Genomic DNA, 23,106 nt, shown 5'->3' on the forward strand with positions numbered 1-23,106 from the left:
CAGAGGTCTTGTGTTTTCTAACGACTGCATTTTTGGGAACATAACCTGTTCTAACATGTTCTTTATAGGGAGATGACCTTTTCTACGGCAACAATTCTGAACAAGCCATACTAATCCAGTATTTTCTGAAAAAAAAAAGCTGCACCCTTTTTGGAAACAAAGGTGAGAAAGTAGTCTGGCTGTATCCACTGGATGGGTTTTAATAGTTTTTTGTCTAGTTGTTCTAACTTGTCTGATGTATTTTCCTGGAAGGCTTAAATCCCTGGCATTTATAGGAATTCTTTACAAATTTGCACTTAGTTTCAACTGCCTGAGGGAAAGGCGTCGTACAAAATTTGACTACACACCAAATGTTTCATTTCACAGAAAGTAGGAAGCAGATGATGTTGTGGTTTTGTTGGCTTAGACAAATGTTTATCATCGTAACTGCCATGCAGCGAGAGCTGTGGTTGGATGAGCATAAAGAGAAGTGAAGAAAGACACACATCACCGCTTTATGACTCAGTTTTATTTTAGGTTCTCTGCTGAAACTGTTTAATAAAAATCCAATTGATCAGCATGGGCCTCTGAAAGCATACATTTACAAGCACCCACAGAAGTACAGATGTATGGAGTCCACAACACTCACAACTTCTTATTTACCTGTGTTAAAAATCTTTTAGACCAGTCTTTCATTACATTCAAGTCACATACCTACTTTATGCTTTATTACTTTAAAGCAGGGGTCGGCAACCTGCATGCGGCTCTTTAGTCCTTATAGTGCGGCTCCGGGTGGTTTGGGAAAATAAATTAGAAGTATTTAGCTGAAGTGTATTTTATTTATGTTAGTTCTTTTTTAACTTGTAGTTCTAAATTGGAAGATTATTTTGATATTGAAATATAAAAATAAAATTATATTCTATTATTTTTTCATCGCTCAAAATAAGCGTCACACTCGCGGAAGCTGGTATACCCGCCGAAACGCCATGCATTTATCGAGACTTTCAACCCCAGGTAGGCCAATTATGGATCTTTGGATCCACATTATGTCAGCAGCTATTCTCCACCGTGAATTATGTTAAAAACAAACACCGTCGCGCCTCACAGATGACAGCTGTAAAGCTGCCTGCGTAAAGATGAAAGTGACTTCGTACAGCCCCAATTTGCAGGTGCTGTGCAAGAGGTTAAATAATACATATTCTAAATACATATTTAGGCAGAATTTTGCAAATATCTATTTTTCATTTTTCAGCAGCATAGTGCTTTTTTTTTCCAATTATTCTTTAAAAGTGAGGTCAAGGCTCCAAAAGCCCAAAGGCGATATAAGGGTGGCGGCTCACAACAGTTTTTATTTGCTACATGGATCATTTTAGTTCAGCTGGGTGTCTTTCCTTTTGTTATATTTCTTTAAGAGTTCAAAATGTGTTAATTACATGAATAAAATGTAATTTTCTTTATAGCACTTCATGGATTTCATAAACAACACACTTTAGTTGTCCACACAAAGCATAAATGTAAAAAAAAAAAAACAGTATATACAGTGTTATCTTCATTTTAGATGTCAAAAAGTATTTGCGGCTCCAAGTGTTTTCTTTTGCGTGGAAACCAGGCTCCAAATGGCTCTTTGGGTCTTCAAGGTCGCAGACCCCTGCTTTAAAGTATTAAAAGCATAAATTTTAAAAATTCTACAAATATGATCATTTCTACTAGACAACCCAGATCATTCATATTACCACTAATTAGTTTCACGAAGTGAACTTCACTAGCTGGCACCACATTTTCATTTTAGGTTTGACAGCATTCCTAGTAGTTAATGGCTTGAACATGAATTGAGGCTGCGGTTTGTGGAAGGCCTCCGATATATATAGACAGAGAACCAGAAAGGGCGTCTATGCAGTTTTGGTCCAGCTACTGTTAAAAATCACTGGTAACATCAAAATACCACTAACCTCACCCACTTTTAATCCCTCCCCCCTCTTTGTCTACACCTGTCATATCTGTGCTTTCACGCTCTGACATTTCTTACAATCTGCCTGACAATCTGAGTTTTGACTCTGCTTTGGTTTCTTTTTCTTATTTCTGGAAGGTTTCTGGATGGTTTGAGTCCCGTTACATCTGACATAAAACGAACATAGTATTACATAAAAAGAAGAGCATGGGGTGCTGGGCCCCAGGTCGACATGAATCATAATACACTGGAGAGCAGTGCAAAATCTTGTAAATTATAATGCAGCAGGAAAACAATGGGAATCCAAATCCTCTTAAATTTATAATCTAATATGGCAAAAATGAGCAGAGAAAAAGCAAAATATATATGAAGTTCATGTATGAATATGTTACGTGTCTGCAGGCTGCATGTTTTCTTTCCCTCTCCTTTTGTTTGCTAATCCCTTAGGTCGCAGACTGCAGGCTGATGTCAATCTGGGGATGTCCAACTAATTAGAGGAGGGAGACCCTGATTGGACAAACCAGGAGTGCACACCTTGATAAGGAGACTCACCTGTGGCTGGGCGCGGCCTCTCTTCCCTCCTTTGAAATGTTTGTCTCATGTGTAAAGCTCCTCTGCTGTGTTTCTTTTGTTTGATGGTTGTGGTGGGAGTAAAAGTGGACTAGGTAAGTTTGGGGACCCCATACACTTACTCACGTAGAGACTCTTTGTTAGAAACACTAGGTAAGTAGGTTGGTGCCACCCTTGTAATTTTGAGCTTGTTTTGAGTTGTGGTTTAGGGACTTTCTGTTTTTGTTTTTTCTAGGATAGTAGCTCAGCTATGTTTTGGTTTTGTCTTTTTGGTGGTTTTTTTTTTGGCACAACCTAACTGTCCCTTTCTCCCCTACATTTGTTGTTTGAATTTGGGTTATTTATTTTGTGAGAGCGCTGCCATTAAACCTGTTTCTTAATGTAGCACTTACCTGGAGTTGTATACAGAACCAATGGATAACTACCAAGGTAATGAGTAATTTGGGCTAGTATCAGAAGATAAAGAACGACTCTTAGAGCTCTGGTACATGAATGGCAGAGAAACCAGACAAACACAGTTGTGTGGCTTAAAAGTGCTTTAGTGATTTTAAGCCTTTTAAAAGGATTTTGTAAACAACACAGTATTACAACAGGTTTAACAAAACTTCAAGTATAAAATTCTCCCCCAAAGTAGCAAAAACAATAGAATAAAATAAAATTGTGCACAAGTAAAAGTATTAGTCCTTTTAAGTCCAAATGGTACCGGTGGGGCCCATGACAAACGGGTGTATTGCAATAGAGTCTGTTCAATGGTAAGAGTGTGTGTGATTGTCTATCCTACCGTACTACTTGTACAGTAGAGGATTGTAGTCCATCAATGTGCAAATGAGTGTGCGTGTGTATGTATATCGTCTCCTAGGATCTTGGGTTGGCTCGCCATCCAGTGAACACTGGAACACTCTGGGTTCTGGAATCGCTGACCTGGTCTTTGGATTCGTCCCATATAAAAAACCTGACCTATAAACAATGGTCAAATATATGTCACGAACAATTTAGGAATAACTTTCACAAATTAAACTAAAGTAGTGTCACAGTGCAGTAACTACTATTCAGATCAGCTATCATCAATTCAATCATCATCAGTTCAATCATCATCAGTTCAATCATGTTGTACAACATTAAAATATCAAGTTTCAAAGTATCAATATCCAAAATTTCACAGTATCAAGGTTCAATACTTGCTTGTAACCTGCAGTAACATTAAAGATTATCTACAAGGCTTCAAACATTCAGGAATTATAGTCACCATATAATTCACTTTCATTGTAAACATTAATTACATTCATCAGAATAACTCACTGTACATATATATCTAATCACAAATAAATAAGTATATTACCCCTTCTAAGAAATGGAATAATATGCAAATGCTTATCAGAAATTGAACAAAGTGCAAACAATCAGGTTCAATAACATGTAAACACAAGGACTCAGTCCACAAATAGGAGTATTAAAATAGGCGTGCTTAATCCCGCTTGTACCATAGGCCTACTAGTACAAGTGGAAATACACTAAAAATTACCTCCAAGTATTCAGTACTGAGTATTGTAAAACAACAGATTGACATCAAAATTAAACAGGAAGCAGGATAAAGTCTGCTTACAATTATCTCTCATAAAGTTATTTTTTAGCTGCTTTAACCATTTACAGCGTTTCACATGTTAATGACTTGGTCAATGATCTAACTAACATAACAGCAGTGCGTTTCAGAGACATCCAACAACTGTACCCACACTCCACACATCACGTGTCTGATTAGCCACATTTAGCTTACCGCCGTCGAGTGTATGCTCAGAATTTACGTGAAGCCACAGCTCAGTAAACCTTCCGGTTTCGCTCTGCCCTCTACGACAACAAATGCAAAACCATATTTTGTGAAAAATATCAGTTTAGATGGTATTTTTTAACTTGTTAGATGTTAATTTCTCCAGCTTACCGATAACAAAGTTTTAGTCCGCCTGCTCTGTTCGGCTGTAGAAGCAAGAGACTGCAAACTTGGGAGCTGGCACTAAGGAGGGACAAGAGCTGCCTAGAGCTTCACCGATTGGCTGACATGTGAGGAGTGGAGTAAAACAATAGGCTCTCATCAGAGCTCATCAACCTTCTGAGAAAACTTAACCCTTGTTTGACCAGAGCATATCATATATAAATCTGTGTCCCTTTTATGTTTAAATAAATGTATTGATCTCGTTTCACTTTTATTAAACAAGGACAGTAAGAACAGGAACAATGAACATAAAATGTTTTACTTTTCCTTCTCTTTTGTTTGAGATGATTTTAGGAACTGGGTTACACCCTCCCCTCTTGAATTCATGCAAGTCCCTTTGCATGTCTACTGTGAACTGCATCATCTAAGAACAATAATTCAGCTTTAGCATTTAAAGATTCAATGAAAGCTGTGGTTAAACCCTGGAATAATGACTTGACCACAGTGACAAGGGGATTTCCCAATTCAGGATAGTCTAGCCTTTTTGGTGGCTGACGACTTCTTTCTGATCTTCGGACAGGAATTTCTTTGCTTGTTTGTTCATCTCTCTCTTTGTTTACTGTTTCTCTGTCAAATATCAAGTCCTCTCCTTCCTCATCACTCCCTAACATGTCTGAGAGAAGTAGGATTTGTTCATCCCTCATGTCAGGGCGATCCGTAGAAGGTAAGTCTCTTTCCTTTTCAGATTCGTCATTTCCAGGTAAGTCTCCCTCATATGAGGCTTCTCCATAACTTGCGATCTGATTGTCATAAGGTTGGTTATCATCAGCATGACTGGCTGGAACAACATCGGATATGGTGTCTGCACAAGCTGGAGTACCATCAGCCAACTTGTCATGATCTGCAGTCACATCATCTTGACCAAGACTTGATTTATGAGTCAGCAGAACATCTCGCTTGACGATGTACGTTGAGTCATTTGGCACTGATCTATCTGCAAACCAGTGGACTGAAACAATATCATCCTCATCCGAGGAGTGATCTGCCCTTTCATTGTCTTTGTGAGTGGTCTGTCGCGTTCTGGGCCTTTTCTTTGGTTTTGGTTGTTCAGGTTTCACTTCCTTGGCTGCAGAGAGGAACCCACAAGGGAGTAAGAGGTCTCTGTGTAGGGTGCGTATGGGGCCATCCCCGCCCTCCGGTTTAACGGTGTAGACGGGGAGGTCTCCAGCTCGTTTCACCACCACATAGACGGTCTGCTCCCATTTATCGGCGAGTTTGTGCTTCCCTCGAATGCGTATGTTCCTGACCAGCACTCGGTCCCCGATTTCCAAGGTAGATGTGGTCACATGTTTGTCAAATCTGGTTTTGTTCCTTTTGGCTACCTTTGTAGCACTCCGTGTAGCTATTTTATAGCTCTCCTCAAGATGGGATTTGAGGTCCTTAACATATTGGGAGTGTGACTTGTTTTGTTGTTCTCTCACAGGTAACCCGAAAGCTAAGTCGACAGGCAACCGTGGCTGCCGCCCAAACATCAGCTCATACGGTGTGAATCCAGTTACCTCGTTCTTGGTACAGTTGTACGCATGAACTAAAGGCTTTACAAAATCCTTCCAATGTGACTTGTCTTTGTTCTCCAGAGTCCCAAGCATACTTAAGAGAGTTCGGTTAAAACGCTCCACCGGGTTGCCCCTGGGGTGGTACGGGGTAGTCCGAATCTTCTGTATGCCTGCTACTTCACACAGCCCTTTGATCAGCTGAGATTCAAAATCCGGCCCTTGATCGCTGTGTAATTTTTCAGGAATGCCATAGTGTACTATGAAATGGTCCCACAGACACTTTGCGACAGTCCGAGCTTTTTGGTTCGATGTTGGGATAGCGACTGCATATTTAGTAAAATGATCTGTGATGACAAGAACATCTTTCACATTACTGCTGTCTGGTTCAATGGATAGGAAATCCATGCAGACTAACTCAAGGGGTCTTGTCGTCATGATATTCACCAAAGGTGCAGCTTTCTCAGGTAACGTTTTCCTGCGTACACACCTGTGGCAGGTCTTTATCTTTTTCTCCACATCTGAGGACATTCTCGGCCAGTAGAACCTGGCTCTGACCAGATCGAGTGTGCGCTCTATTCCCATATGACCCATGTTGTCATGTAGGCTTGTCAACACAGACTCTCGCAGGTCTTCAGGTAAGACCAACTGGTAATGTTTATTACCGCCTTCTCTTCGTGTTCTGTAGAGAATGTCACTGCACAGCTCGAACCTGTTCAACTCTCTCAGCAACAGGACTACGTCTGGAAGTTCTTTCCTCAATGTGGGAGGGGGTTTCTCCCCACTCTCCATCTGGGTGATAATATGTCTGACGCACCGATCAGATCTCTGGCTGTCCCTGATATCTGCCTGTGAGAGGTGGGGAATGATGTGTAGGCCTCCCAATGTTTCTTCCTGCTCAAAGCTGTCAGGTACAGCATCTCCAGAAATGGCAAGACTTTCGACAAGGGACATACCTGCATCATCACCCAAAGCTTCAGAGGTGGTTGAATGATAAACAAACTGTCTCTCACAGATAGCATGAACAACGTCCTGATCGACTGAGTCAATATTGTCTGGATCTGACAGATGTTGTTTTGCAAATTGGCATATCCGGTCTCTCTCTTTTTGAGATGTAAGGTCATCAGGTAGCTTGCCATGAGGACGACGCGAGAGTCCATCGGCATCTCCATTTTGTTTTCCAGAACGATACTGGAGTCTGAAATTGAAGGTAGAGAGGGCCGCCAACCACCTGTAGCTGGTTGCATCGAGTTTCGCTGAGGTGAGGATGTAGGTCAGAGGGTTTGAGTCTGTGACAACAGTAAACTGATTGCCATAGAGGTAGTCACTCAGCTTCTCTGTTACAGCCCACTTTAGAGCCAAAAACTCGAGCTTGTGTGCTGGATAGCGGGACTCACTACACGACAAACCTCTGCTCGCGTAGGCAATAACCCGCAGCTGTCCCTCCTGCTCCTGGTATAAGGCTGCCCCAAGGCCCGTGGTGCTCGCATCTGTATGAAGGATGTAAGGCAGCTCTGGGTCAGCAAAGGCCAGGACTGGAGGTGACGTTAGCTTGTCAATGATAGCCTCAAACGCTTCCTGGCAAGCAGGGGTCCATCGCCCGTAAAACGGCTCCTTTGGATCATGATACTGATTACTCCTCCCTTTTGATTTGCAATGCTTCCTCAGTGGTGGATAACCGGACGTTAGATCGTTCAGCGGTTTCACAATACTTGAGTAGCCTTTAACAAACCGTCTGTAATACCCACAGAACCCGAGGAAGGATCTCAGCTCCTTGAGGTTCTGAGGGACTGGCCAAGTTTTAAGTGTGGCCGTCTTTTCTGGGTCAGTTTCCACTCCGTGCTGAGAAACAACATGCCCCAAGTACCGAACTGAGGACTGGAAGAACTTGCACTTCTCAGGAGACAGCTTTAACCCATACTCCTTTAAGCGTTCCAGGACCTTCATGAGTCTGGCTTCATGCTCCACAAGGGTTTTGGAGAAAACTATCAGATCATCCAGGAAAACAACAACTTCCTTCAGATTTATGTCTCCCATGCATTTCTCCATAAGCCTCTGAAAAGTACTTGGCGCGTTTGTCACTCCCTGTGGCATACGGTTGAACTCCCAGAAACCTAGTGGACAGACAAAGGCAGTCTTGGGCTTATCACTCTCTGCAACTTCGATCTGATAATAGCCGGACTTAAGATCAAGTGTACTGAACCACTTGGAACCTGAGAGTGCGGTGAAGGTGTCATCCAGTCTTGGGAGGGCGTATGCATCTTTCACTGTTTGTAAGTTTAACTTACGGTAGTCAACACACAGGCGTACCTGACCGTTCTTCTTCCTGACCACAACAATTGGCGAGGAGAATGGGGACTCGCTCTCGCGGATTACTCCAGTTGCGAGAAGCTCTTGCAGATGCTTTCGAACAGCCTCTATGTCGTGCGGGTGAATCGGTCGGGCTCTGTGTTTAAATGGTGTCTCATCTGCTAGCTTAATGTGGTGTTTGACCTTGTCCGTCCTTCCAAAATCCAGATCAGTCTGGGCGAAGACCTCTGGCATACTGCTCAGCTTTTGAGTAATGCGGTCTTTCCAGTCAGAAGGGATAGGAGAGTCTGCAAAGTCAAATGCCACACTAGAGGTCTTAGATGGTTCACACTCTGATGGCTCACTCACAATTTGTTTGTGAGATAGGACAGTCTGTATTGCACTGAGTTCTGCAATCACGCTCTTAGCCGGGATGGTAATGTCATGCTCTGACTCATTGGAAACTACTACAGGTAGTTTGCACGACTGGTTACTTGGCAAGTCAAGGAGACAGGTCTGCACTAAAAGCCCCCCAGGCAGGGAAGATGCTGAAGGATATTCCAACAGGGCAGATCTCTCAGTGTAAAATTCCTTGATTGATACTGTCCCCTCAAGAACGACTGTTTTCCCAGCTGGGACGATCACTTCACCCTTGCCACGCATCCTCACTAATCCAACGTTTTCATCCGAACATTGCTTTTGCCGCAACTCCAGTACTTTGAGTACGGTTCTGTACCCATGAGGAATGGGTTGATAGCCCTCTGGGTTCGCGTCTGTGTACATTTCATACACTACATCAAGAGTGTTTGTTCCAATCAATACACAAGACTTCATTAATGTCCCGGTGTCTGGGACTACTAGAGCTAGCGTTTTGACTTCTAGTTCAGCACCAAGAAAGTCTTTAGGAAAGGTGATTCCAATCTCAACATAACCCAGGTAAGGTACAAGCTGCCCATTGGCTCCTTCAACTTCCAGAAGGTCATGGAGTGGCTCTATCGGTTGCTCAGACAAATACTGGTCATAGTAGGACTTGGTGACAGTGGTCACTTGAGAACCCGTATCAAGGAGACATCTGCACACCTTACCTTTGATCGTGACTTGACCTGTACTCTTCGTGCCTATGAGCCCCTTCGGTAGTCTGAAAGGTTGCTCTCTAACATGGGATTGCCTCAAAGTGGCCTGTGCTCTTGTCTTAGCTTGACTTCCAGATTTAGCGGGACGACGTTGACCTGCTTCAGTCCCAGTTTGCCCCACAACTGAGACTGCGTCTAAAAATCCTGGTGAGCAGATGGAGTGTTTTGCATGTCCCAAATGCGACGCTTCTCTCTCAATTGCTTCCTCTTATCAGCGACAAGAGTGGGGTCTGGGTCATTACTGCAACTTGCTGAGATGTGGCCATCCTGACCACACTTGAAGCAGTACCAAGGTTTTGGCTGGGTGCCCTGCCGCAAGTTGGCAGGCTTCGCACTTGTGACCTTGATGTTAGGTGTTGCCATAGCCATCTCACGTAAATCACACTCAGCTTTGCCCTTGGGCTGCGAGCTTTTCTTCTGTTTCTTTGCCATCAAATTAGTAAGCTGACTCTGTAGAGATGCAACTTGCTTCCTCAGATCTGTCAATGGGTCAGAATCAGAGTGAGTCACTGTCTGTAGCTCACTACAGGTGCAAGTCTTTTGACAGTGTGCCACAACCCGCTGCCGGGTTGAGCCAAGGTGTTTCTTCATCCGTGTGGCTTTAGCTGCCAGTCTATCTTCTTCTGTTCGGAGCATTAATAGAAGTTCTGAGAATGTTGGAGGTTGGCTTTTCTTATTTTCAAGATTAAGATCTGAGAGCAAGGTGTGGTCCCAACATCCACGACAAAACTGCTTGAGAATGTGTTTATCGGCATCCTCAGCAGAGACTCCTCCCCTCTTCAGAGTGAGGTTCAATGCGCCCTGAAGACGGCAGAGGTATGCAGAGGCCTTTTCACCAGGATCCTGAAGAGTGTTCATGAATTGGGCCAAAAGCTCCTCTCCGTCCTCCACTGTTCCAAAAGCTGCATCTAACAACTGAAGGTAAGTTTCAGGTGAAGCTTCTGGGCTCAGTCTGTTGACAATGTCAGCTGCAGGGGACAACAAGCTCTCAAAGATCTTTCTAGATTTTTGAAGTTCAGACATGGCGGGGTCTTTCCTGAGAAGTTCGACATGTGAACGCCATGTGTCATAATCTGTCTCACCGTTGGGTCTGGGAATCCTACCAGAGAATGAGCGGAGTCTCATTGGAGAATATGAATGTGCAATCAAGTCATCTTTCTTCACGATGTGTTCCACAATGACTTTCTGAATTTCAGGTGGGTTGAAACTGTTTGCCGCACTAAGTGGGCTCTTTTTGAAATCAACAGGTAGGTGTGGCTCCGCACCACCTTGAATCAATCCTACCTGTGGTGGATCTTCAGACAACTGCTGGCGTGCAATCTCAGAAGTTTCAAGAGAGGGGTGAAGCTGGTTCTCCCTGTTTGGATCATCAACTTGCATGGAGGAGAGCATACATTCATCATCGGTCTCTGAACTCCCAATGATTTCACTGATCTCTGTCATCATCGACTTCAGTACCTCTTCAAAACTTTTGCCACTCAGTTTTGCCACCTGCTTTATTTCATCCAAGTAGGATTTGGTAGCACTGCCACCCACCTTGGCAGTGTAAACGCTAGAGAGAGCTCTTACATGGTATTTTACACCGGGCTTCCCTTCAACTTCATATGTGTATGGCAAAAGATCAGTTAAGGCATCAATGGAGTTACCACTTCGGTACTCAACGATCAGGTTTTTGAAAAACTCAGAGTTGGAATCTACAACTGGGATGGCTCTAAAGGTACCATACTGCTTTAAAAAGTCTAGAATCTCTTCATCATCCGATGAATTGAGTATACCACTAACAATTATGGCATTGGGGACTTTGATACCTGAGCTCAATACAAAATCCATCTTGTGGCAATAGCAAAAGATGTTTCAATGACAATACACACTTTAAAGAGGTTTCACTGCTGATATTCATGCACCAAAGAGCTCCTGGCTGGCTCGCCACTTTTGTAGCACTTACCTGGAGTTGTATACAGAACCAATGGATAACTACCAAGGTAATGAGTAATTTGGGCTAGTATCAGAAGATAAAGAACGACTCTTAGAGCTCTGGTACATGAATGGCAGAGAAACCAGACAAACACAGTTGTGTGGCTTAAAAGTGCTTTAGTGATTTTAAGCCTTTTAAAAGGATTTTGTAAACAACACAGTATTACAACAGGTTTAACAAAACTTCAAGTATAAAATTCTCCCCCAAAGTAGCAAAAAAAATAGAATAAAATAAAATTGTGCACAAGTAAAAGTATTAGTCCTTTTAAGTCCAAATGGTACCGGTGGGGCCCATGACAAACGGGTGTATTGCAATAGAGTCTGTCCAATGGTAAGAGTGTGTGTGATTGTCTATCCTACCATACTACTTGTACAGTAGAGGATTGTAGTCCATCAATGTGCAAATGAGTGTGCGTGTGTATGTATATCGTCTCCTAGGATCTTGGGTTGGCTCGCCATCCAGTGAACACTGGAACACTCTGGGTTCTGGAATCGCTGACCTGGTCTTTGGATTCGTCCCATATAAAAAACCTGACCTATAAACAATGGTCAAATATATGTCACGAACAATTTAGGAATAACTTTCACAAATTAAACTAAAGTAGTGTCACAGTGCAGTAACTACTATTCAGATCAGCTATCATCAATTCAATCATCATCAGTTCAATCATCATCAGTTCAATCATGTTGTACAACATTAAAATATCAAGTTTCAAAGTATCAATATCCAAAATTTCACAGTATCAAGGTTCAATACTTGCTTGTAACCTGCAGTAACATTAAAGATTATCTACAAGGCTTCAAACATTCAGGAATTATAGTCACCATATAATTCACTTTCATTGTAAACATTAATTACATTCATCAGAATAACTCACTGTACATATATATCTAATCACAAATAAATAAGTATATTACCCCTTCTAAGAAATGGAATAATATGCAAATGCTTATCAGAAATTGAACAAAGTGCAAACAATCAGGTTCAATAACATGTAAACACAAGGACTCAGTCCACAAATAGGAGTATTAAAATAGGCGTGCTTAATCCCGCTTGTACCATAGGCCTACTAGTACAAGTGGAAATACACTAAAAATTACCTCCAAGTATTCAATACTGAGTATTGTAAAACAACAGATTGACATCAAAATTAAACAGGAAGCAGGATAAAGTCTGCTTACAATTATCTCTCATAAAGTTATTTTTTAGCTGCTTTAACCATTTACAGCGTTTCACATGTTAATGACTTGGTCAATGATCTAACTAACATAACAGCAGTGCGTTTCAGAGACATCCAACAACTGTACCCACACTCCACACATCACGCGTCTGATTAGCCACATTTAGCTTACCGCCGTCGAGTGTATGCTCAGAATTTACGTGAAGCCACAGCTCAGTAAACCTTCCGGTTTCGCTCTGCCCTCTACGACAACAAATGCAAAACCATATTTTGTGAAAAATATCAGTTTAGATGGTATTTTTTAACTTGTTAGATGTTAATTTCTCCAGCTTACCGATAACAAAGTTTTAGTCCGCCTGCTCTGTTCGGCTGTAGAAGCAAGAGACTGCAAACTTGGGAGCTGGCACTAAGGAGGGACAAGAGCTGCCTAGAGCTTCACCGATTGGCTGACATGTGAGGAGTGGAGTAAAACAATAGGCTCTCATCAGAGCTCATCAACCTTCTGAGAAAACTTAACCCTTGTTTGACCAGAGCATATCATATATAAATCTGTGTCCCTTTTATGTTTAAATAAATGTATTGATCTCGTTTCACTTTTATTAAACAAGGACAGTAAGAACAGGAACAATGAACATAAAATGTTTTACTTTTCCTTCTCTTTTGTTTGAGATGATTTTAGGAACTGGGTTACATTAACACCTGTACCGAGTTTCCGGAGTTGTTGTGTTATTCCCTCCTGCCCTCGAGGAGACGTAACACAAGTGGGGGCTCGTCCGGGATCTATTTTCCAGATCTATAGACGACTCTGGTGCTTGGTATCATGTTACTGCCTTGTATTTAAGTATGGATTTCGATTTAGAAGATTTCATTCGTGCTCCGAGTCCTGAGAAGTTTGAGTTATGTCGTAAAGATGACTTGTTGAGTATTGCGGCACACTTTGATATTCCAGTAAAGAAATATAGTACGAAAAAAGAAATTAAGGGTATTATCTTACAACATTTAGTTGAGTTGAAAATCTTTACTGGTTCTGATGTAGGTGATGGTAACGTTCCTTCTGTCGAGCAAGGAGTCCAACCTCTGAAGGAGGATGTTGGTGCTATGGCTACTCCTCCCAAAATCCAGGTGGAGCCTAAGGTGCCTCCCACTCTACCTCGTTTCGATCCTGTGTCCCCAGACTTCAGTGGGTCAAACGGACATGCTAGACTTAAGGTGCATCTAGCTCGCCTTCAGCTGGAGGCGCAGGAGAGGGAGCAAACACGTAAGGCCAAGTTTGACCTCAAACTTCGGATACGTCAGCTGGAAATTGAAGCTGAGAAGGAGGTAAAGTTAAAACAGCTAGACGTGGAAGCTATGAGACTTACACAAAGCCAGTCTTCTCCCAGCTCACCGGTTACTTCAGATCCATTATATTCATCTGGCAGCACCTGTAGGTTTGATGTGCGCAAAAATATTGCTTTGGTGCTAACATTTAGAGAGACCGAAGTTGATTCCTACTTTAATGCTTTTGAAAGGATTGCAACAGCATTAGAATGGCCAAAAGAAATGTGGGCTGTGCTACTGCAATGCAAACTAATGGGCAAAGCACAGGAGGTTGTGTCATCTCTCTCTATCGAAAACAGCATGAAATACGATGTACTGAAAGAGTCCATCCTTCGTGCTTATGAGCTTGTACCTGAGGCCTACCGACAAAAATTCAGGAATCACAAGAAGTCTTTCTCTCTCGTGAGGTACGTGAATGCTTCTATTGCCACAAAAAGGGTCATGTCATTGCTGATTGCCTTGCACTAAAAAATAAGACCACACCACCACAACCCAAGGGCGTGGGTTTGATTAAAAACATGTCTCCTCCCAGAAACCAAACATCTCAGAGTGGAATAGATCCTTGTTTCAAACCTTTTATCACACAGGGTTGTGTTTCTTTAACAGGTGATACTGTTGATGACCAGTCTGTAACAATACTGAGAGACACGGGTGGTTCGCAGTCTATCATTCGAGAGGGTATTTTGCCTTTGTCTGTTGAGTCATCCTGTCAGTCAAGTGTTGTGGTCCAGGGTATCGGAATGACTTTTGTGTCTGCACCTTTACACAATGTTCATATCACTTCCTCTGTTTTCAGTGGAGTTGGTAAGGTCGCTGTCCTCCCCTCGCTGCCCATAAAAGGGGTTGATTTCATCCTCGGGAATGATTTAGCAGGTGGAAAAGTGATGCCTGTACCTGAGATGCTGGATAAGCCTGAAACAGGCTTAGAAGTTAAACAGCAAGAGCATGCTAACATTTTTCCTGCTTGTGTGGTAACTAGATCTCAATCCAAGAAGACTGACTTTGATTTGTCTGACTCTTTCCTCGTTATGAAAGAAGCACCTGATAGTGTTAGACCAGAAGCTATGCTTAAAGATGAGTCTAGAAAGATGTTTTCTCTTCCTCATGTAGAGATAAAACTGCCCTCTTCTAGAGAGGAATTTATTGTTGCACAGCATGAAGATGACTCTCTTCTGAAATGCCGTTCTTCTGTACTTACCCAGGAGGAAGCTAAGGTAAAGAAGGTGGCGTACATTGTTGATGAAGGCCTCCTTCTACGTCGCTGGGCTGGTGGAAACTTAGATGACTGGCATACAGTTTATCAAGTTGTTGTGCCAAAGGTTTTCCGCTTGCAAGTCCTAGCGTTAGCACATGATCACCCACTTTCACCTTGGCATAAATAAAACGTATCATAAGGTCCTCAAACATTTTTTTTTTTTTTTTTGGCCAGGACTCAAGTCTGATGTTGTACGTTACTGTCGTACCTGCCATGTTTGCCAACTTGTGGGCAAGCCAAATCAAGTTATCCCACCTGCACCCCTGTCACCAATTCCAGTGATGGGTGAACCATTTAGCAGGGTTGTTGTTGACTGTGTAGGACCTTTACCAAAATCGAAGTCAAAGCACCAATACATTCTAACAATGATGTGTGCTTCTACTAGGTTTCCTGAAGCAGTGCCCCTGCGAAGAATCACCGCTCCTGTCATCAGTAAAGCTCTGGTCGGGTTCTTCTGTGTTTGGTCTTCCAAAGGTAGTCCAGACTGATCAGGGAACCAACTTTAAGTCTAGGACCTTTGCTCAGGCCTTGAAGGCCTTAGGAGTGGAACACATTACATCAAGCCCCTACCATCCTGAAAGTCAGGGAGCACTTGAAAGATTTCACCAGACATTAAAGTCCATGCTCCGCAAATACTGTCTGGAGACTGGAAAGAAATAGGATGAGGGTATCCCATTCTTATTGTTCGCTGCTCGTGAAGCAGTGCAAGAGTCCCTAGGCTTTAGTCCTGCAGAGCTTGTATTTGGACATGAAGTTAGAGGACCATTGCATATCCTTAAAGAACAGCTAGTTGTTCCAACTAAAAAAACTGAAGCGCATCCCTGAGTATGTGGCTAAAATTAGAGAGCGCCTTAAATCGGCTTGCGCTATTGCCAGGGACACCTTAACTGCTAGGCAGGTAAGGATGAAAAAGCACTATGATCGGAGAGCTGTTGCTCGCCAGTTCAAACCTGGTGATCAGGTTCTAGTTTTGCTCCCCATTCTGGGCTCTTCTCTGAGAACAAAGTTTTCTGGACCATATGTGGTGGAAAAGAAACTTAGTGAGACCAATTATGTTGTTCAAACACCTGATCGTCGTCGTAAGACCAGAGTATGCCACGTTAACATGATGAAACATTATCTTTCTAGAGAGAATGAAGATGGTCCCCTCACTCCGCACAAGGTTGCGTCTAGCTCTCCTGTAGCATGCGTAACTTCAGAGATAGCCAATGAAAGCAGTGAGGAGGATGTGGTCCTGGGCAAAGATGTGTCACAGGGTACGAGACTCAGTAAAAGTGAGATTTTGTCTGACTTGCCCCACTATTTGTCTCACCTGTCACTTGATCAGGCTGAAGACATTCAGAACCTGATTTTGTCTTTCCGGTGTATGTTTGGGGATATTCCTACCCAGACGAGTTTGATATCCCATGACATTGTTCTTACCAATCCTGCACCAATTAAACAACGTGCATATAGAGTCAATCCTATCAAAAGAGAGGTTATGCAAAAGGAAGTAGAATATCTAATTAGGAATGGACTTGCCATACCCAGTTGTAGCCCCTGGAGTTCCCCATGTTTGTTGGACATTAAAGCTGATGGCAGTCCACGGTTCTGTACGGACTTCCGCAAAGTGAATGCTGTGACAGTTCCTGACGCATACCCCTTGCCCCTCATCGATGATTGCATTGATGACATCGGACCTGCCACATTTATCACTAAACTGGATATGTTAAAAGGTTACTGGCAGATTCCTTTAACCAAAAGGGCATCAGAGATATCTGCTTTTGTAACTCCGGACAGTTTCCTCCAGTACACAGTCATGCCATTTGGGTTATGTAATGCACCAGCTACATTTCAGAGGCTGGTGAACAAAGTACTGGGTGATGTTCCAAACTGTCGGGTGTATCTAGATGACATTGTTGTGTATTCCAGTGAATGGGCAGAGCATCTTGCTACCTTGTCAGCTGTATTTGAACGCCTCTCAGCTGCCTCGCTGACTTTGAATCTTGCCAAGTGTGAGTTTGGTAAAAGCACCATTCTCTATCTAGGCCAGGGGTGGGCAATTCCAGGCCCCGAGGGCCGGTGTCCCTGCAGGTTTTAGATCTCACCTTGGGTCAACACACCTGAATCACATGATTAGTTCGTTACCAGGCCTCTGGAGAACATCAGGACATGTTGAGGAGATAATTTAGCCATTTAAATCAGCTGTGTTGGTTCAAGGACACATGTAAAACCTGCAGGGACACCGGCCCTCGGTGCCCACCCCTGATCTAGGCCAACAAGTTGGCGGAGGAAAGGTATGCCCAGTGGATGCCAAGATCCGTGCCATTTCGACCTTTCCAGTTCCATCTACAAGAAGGGAGCTACGTCGTTTTCTTGGAATGGCCGGATATTATCGCCGGTTCTGTAAGAACTTCTCAACAGTAGCTGCCCCGTTGACTGCCTTGACCAGTCCCTCAGTTCCATTTTTCTGGTCTGATGAATGCCAACATGCCTTTGAGAATCTTAAAGGATTGCTTACATGTTCACCTGTTCTCTCCGCCCCAGACTTCAGCCGACCATTCAAGTTGGAGGTCGATGCTAGCGCCGTTGGGGTAGGTGCTGTCCTTCTACAGGAAGAGCAGGATGGACTCGATCACCCTGTGTGCTACTTCTCAAAGAAGTTCACTCTTCCTCAGAGAAGGTATTCCACAATCGAACAAGAAACTCTTGCCGTTCTGTTGGCTTTGCAACATTTTGAGGTTTATCTTGGATTAAGTGTAGAACCCATAAAAGTCTTTACAGACCACAATCCGCTTGTTTTCCTTTCAAGGATGTACAATAACAACCGTCGGCTTATGAGGTGGTCTTTAATCATCCAAGAGTATAACCTTCAGATCTGCCATAAAAAAAGGGACAGAAAATGTCCTGGCTGATGCACTATCCCGTGCCCTGTAGTCTGTTTAGGGTTTTTGTTTGTGTTTGAAGGATCCAAACTTTTTGTTTGGACTTGTAAGGGTGGGGGTGTTACGTGTCTGCAGGCTGCATGTTTTCTTTCCCTCTCCTTTTGTTTGCTAATCCCTTAGGTCGCAGACTGCAGGCTGATGTCAATCTGGGGATGTCCAACTAATTAGAGGAGGGAGACCCTGATTGGACAAACCAGGAGTGCACACCTTGATAAGGAGACTCACCTGTGGCTGGGCGCGGCCTCTCTTCCCTCCTTTGAAATGTTTGTCTCATGTGTAAAGCTCCTCTGCTGTGTTTCTTTTGTTTGATGGTTGTGGTGGGAGTAAAAGTGGACTAGGTAAGTTTGGGGACCCCATACACTTACTCACGTAGAGACTCTTTGTTAGAAACACTAGGTAAGTAGGTTGGTGCCACCCTTGTAATTTTGAGCTTGTTTTGAGTTGTGGTTTAGGGACTCTGTTTTTTTTCTAGGATAGTAGCTCAGCTATGTTTTGGTTTTGTCTTTTTGGTGTTTTTTTTTTTTGTTTGTTTTTTTTTTGGCACAACCTAACTGTCCCTTTCTCCCCCACATTTGTTGTTTGAATTTGGGTTATTTATTTTGTGAGAGCGCTGCCATTAAACCTGTTTCTTAACACCTGTACCGAGTTTCCGGAGTTGTTGTGTTATTCCCTCCTGCCCTCGAGGAGACGTAACAATGAAGTTCACAGTTTAGGCAGTGGTTGATCCCTTTAGCGTCACTGCTGGAATTTTCAGCTATGAACTTCTTGGATCCGAACTTCTTAACTGCTCAACTCACAGAAAACAAAGGGCAAACAACGCATCTCTTCTGCACAAAAGTTTTATACCTGGTCATCTTGTCTCCCCCCTCTCTTCCTGGATGTCTCATCTTTTGAGATGACATCTGGCCATCTGATGTCCAGCCGCACCTTATCTGTGTGTGTGTGTGTGTGTGTGTGTGTGTGTGTGTGTGTGTGTGTGTGTGTGTGTGTGTGTGTGTGTGTTTGTGACCTTTAACAGGATTTAACAGAAAATTCTGTCTTTTAAAACACTTCTTTACATTTTCTTGTTTTCTACGTGTATCATTAATTCAATTACATGAATACTTTTTTTTTATCACTTTCTCTCTTCAAAACTGTGTTTATTAATAAGATAGGATAAAATAATATAAACCTTTAGTCCCACACGTGGGAAATGTTTTGGTCACGGCAGAAAGTGGACAGTAAAAAGTTAAGAGCAGCAAAAATTAGGAAAAACAATAAAATAGAATAAGATGAAATAGAATAACATGTTACACAAAATAGAATAAAATACTATGTTGTATCAGAAAAATTGCACATCAGGAAGACTGGGCAAAGGCTACTATTGTGTATTAGGTGTGCTTTATTTAATCTTCTATAAATTTAGGGTTGGAGAGTCAACTGATTACCAGACATTGTGTGTGTGTTACAAAACTTTGAAAATTCAATTAGAAGTCTGTCGTCTGTAATGTATAGATAAATTCTGTACATTACTAAAGCCTGTTTGATTTAATAAATATCAGTCACATAGTATTAATTCTGCAAATGTTCACAGAGCAAAATCTGGCTACTAAAATAAAAATGATGTGCCAGTGTGTAAACTATTCAGATGTTGGATGCCAAACCTTGCAGGAGCCATGGTTGCTTTCTTTTTCCAATGCCAGAGCAAGCCCTGATAAATTATAAATTTCTTTCTATTGTTGTTTTTAGTTCTTCTTTTTTCTTTGTGTTTTAGAATAAGTCATCCCTTTCCTGTTGCTTCTCCTATCCTCTCCATTTTTTCTGTGTTAATCATTGTGCTTCTTTCAGTTTATTTACTTACTCCGTTTATTAGTTACTCAGTTTACTTTCTGCATTTTGACTACAGACAAATGTAAATACATATATGTTACCACCATTATTATGAATAGGCTGAATATTATCTGAAATGATGTCTCAGACTTTCGTGTAGTACATTTTGTGTACAGCAGGGGTGTCCAACTCCAGGCCTCGAGTGCCGGTGTCCTGCAGATTTTAGATGTGTCCTTGATCCAACGCAGCCAATTTAAATGGCTAAATGACCTCCTCAACATGTCTTGAAGTTTTCCAGAGCCCTGGTAATAAACTAACAAACTAATCATTAGAAACCTAGTTTCCTAGCCAACATCTGGAGGGTTCTTAAACCAGCGCTGCCTGCCAATTTCTGCCAGTTCATCTTGCTACTCTTGGTGGTAACTCGGCCTTCCTTGTGTTCGGTATTCATGCTCTCCTGTTTTGGGGTTAACCTGTTTTGCATCTCCAGTTCTCTCCAGATCCATCTCCTGTCATGCTTATCAGCAGTGCTGGTTCCGTTTCCACCCTAGTTCTCTTGTCTTCCTGCAAATTAAGGATTCCACACCCACCTGCTCTTTGGCCGGCCTGCCCTCTGTGTCAACGGTGGATCTCTTCCCCCTCTGGACCCCTAGGTACCTGGATCGATCTCACTCACATACTCCACCATCCCCTGAACACTCTCACGGCTACCCCTCTTGTGCCAACCGGTCTGCATCAACAAATAAGCACATGCCCTCCACAAGTACTACTTACCTCAACCCTTTCTCTCATTTCCCTGTCCAGTGATACTTCTCTCCTCTGTTGCAGAAGTTCCCGCCTGTGGTTTCCTTGTGTTCTGCGTGCCCGAACGATTCTCCATCCCCTGGTTTCCAACAGCACCTGTTCATAGTTTCAGTTAATATTCATGCTCTTGTTTAAGATGATTATTTATGTGAATAAATCATGTAAATAGTTTGTGCAATGGAGTCTGCTTTTGGGTCCAAACTTCACTCACGGTTCCAGTTTGTATCAGATGTGAAGAATTGTGGCAGTAATTAAGAAAATAAATTCAGTCTTTAGCCAACAAATACACTTGGTAATTTAAATGAAAAAAGCTTAGAAATGTTCAGCTTTTCTAAACTGTAGAAGACAGTTTACAGGAAGCTGGCTTCTCAGCATACTGCATATCTATGATATGTCATATATTTTTATTCCTTGGGAAACAACATCCGTTTCCACATAAACACAATGAGAGTGGCAGCAGCTTTTCTATTTATGTTACCATAAACATGGAAAATAGTATAGCTTGTCTCTGTCACTCTTGCTATTGTCTCTATGACATTTCAAGGTCAGATCTAGATGACTGAGACTCCTGTTATCCAGGCAACCAAACACGTTTAAGAACACTTATCTCTGGTAGGAAAAGATGCTCTAAATACCTACCAGTGACAGAGTCCCAGCTCACTATCAGGCAAATTCATAATCTGAAAAGCACTTTCTTATCTGTCTTTAGTGAAGCATGACGTTCAGAAGGTTATCAGTCTGTGCATTAAACCAAATGAGTGTTTGCAGTGAGACAGTAAAAACTACACTGTGGTGGATCTCTAGTGGGCTCCACTCACACCCAGTGTACGGGTTGCTGAGTTGTGGGGCACGAAGTGTTCAGTTGTGTTGTGATGAAGAGTAAACCAGGAGTGAGAATCGAGAGCTCTCGTGTTGTCTTTGCTTGCCTCCACAACACACTGAATCAGTTCTATGTCCTTTGGGTTCAGTGTCAGTTATACAAGTGTATCAATAATTAATTGGTTTGTGTAATTGTTTTAAATTTATCATTAATTAATTTAATGACATTTTAATAATCTCCGTTACGTGGCGTGCAGGACATTGCTCCATGCCTTTAATTAAATTTTGTGTAAAAAATCTGAATGTGTATCAGTCAAATATTCAAACAGAAGTCAAACAGTAGTGAATCTCATCTGTCCCAGAGGCCCTGCCACCAAGGAGTAGTTTAGTTGTTTTAGTAGCCTCATCCCCAGGGAGTGGGTGAATTGTCCCCCTCGTCTCAGACTCTGCTGACTCTACAGAAGATGTGTCCGAAGGATTAAGGAGGTCCTCAAAGTATTGCTTCCACCAACCAAGTACGTCTTCAGTTTGCGTCAGCAGCACCCCACCTGCACTATACATCATGTGAGCACCACTTTCTCGACCCAAGTCACCTAATGGCAAGAATCTCTTAGGGGCAAACTGAAGCTCTTCTATTACTGAACCTCACTGAATTCCTCCCACACACAAGTTTATACTTCAGCTTGATCACCCCCCAGAGACTCCAAGAAGGCTAAGTACTCTGAACTGTCATTTGGCGCATAAGCTCAAATGTTCAGACCCGTTAGCTAACCAAAGGTTTGGGGAAGCAAAGCTCCTATTGACTGGTAAAAACCCCAATGCACAGGAAACAAACTGGGGGAGATACAAGAATACCCAGCCTTGCCTGCCCTCTCACACCGAGAGAAATTCTAGACTGGAACAGAGAATCTTTTCAGCTACTAATCACCTGCTCAGTTGTATTGGTGATCTAAATTAGATTACAGAAGTCAAATAAAGTCATCATCATAGCTTTTCACAACAAAGGGCAATAGTCACTGAAATTGCTACTATCCCTGATTACCTGTTTTGAGCTAAATTAAATTTAGTTTCATTTTTTGATAATATATCTATAACCCCGAGAAATACTACAATCCATTTCTTTGGCTTCCTGAAGCACTAAAACTGCTTGACTGCCACCTTTGATTCCACATTGCTGTAGAAGGACTTTTTTTTCTCTTTACTACTGCAGAGCAGCTGTTACACTTCTCATGCAGATTGCTGAGAGTGTGAAAATCACATAAAAAAGAAAAAGTCCAGCACACAACCGTCAAACACTTGCACCAATCTAGAAACAATCTGTAGCCTGAGCCTTGAGTTTTGTTTATGCGGTACCTTCTGTGTGGGTGTTGTTGGTCTTCCTGCTGGCACTTGGCCAAGGCCAAACATACAAAACACTTCCTGCAAGTTTTTTTTTTCCTTTAAGGGTCCATTTCCTGCACCAGCGAGTTCTTTGATTTCCTGAATGAGTCATGTGCAAAACATTGCTCCTCAAAGCAACTAACGAGATTTTAGAAGCATTTAAAACTTAAAACAGTCTCACTGACATAAAAGTAAGACAATTATATTCCGTCCTGTTCAGTTTTATTTGTACAGCAACAAA

The 23,106-nt window shown here is 42.4% G+C and overlaps 1 long non-coding RNA gene across 7 annotated transcripts; it reads left to right on the top strand.

Moving 5' to 3' along the window:
• The first annotated feature begins 1,785 nt into the window (after positions 1-1,785).
• On the top strand, positions 1,786-20,837 carry LOC106096844 (retrovirus-related Pol polyprotein from transposon 17.6). 7 transcript variants are annotated; one of them, XR_003214597.1, is made up of 5 exons: positions 1,786-2,592; positions 17,383-17,791; positions 18,174-18,391; positions 20,353-20,515; positions 20,691-20,837. It is a non-coding gene; the product is annotated as a retrovirus-related Pol polyprotein from transposon 17.6 (long non-coding RNA). The 7 variants fall into 7 exon arrangements; XR_003214598.1 differs by having other exon boundaries at positions 1,793-2,592; positions 17,656-17,791; XR_002056935.2 differs by lacking the exon at positions 1,786-2,592 and adding an exon at positions 15,807-17,156.
• The last annotated feature ends 2,269 nt before the right edge of the window (positions 20,838-23,106 follow it).

Source organism: Oreochromis niloticus, linkage group LG17 (genome assembly GCF_001858045.2).
Source record: "Oreochromis niloticus isolate F11D_XX linkage group LG17, O_niloticus_UMD_NMBU, whole genome shotgun sequence".
Taxonomy (NCBI): Eukaryota; Metazoa; Chordata; class Actinopteri; order Cichliformes; family Cichlidae; genus Oreochromis; species Oreochromis niloticus.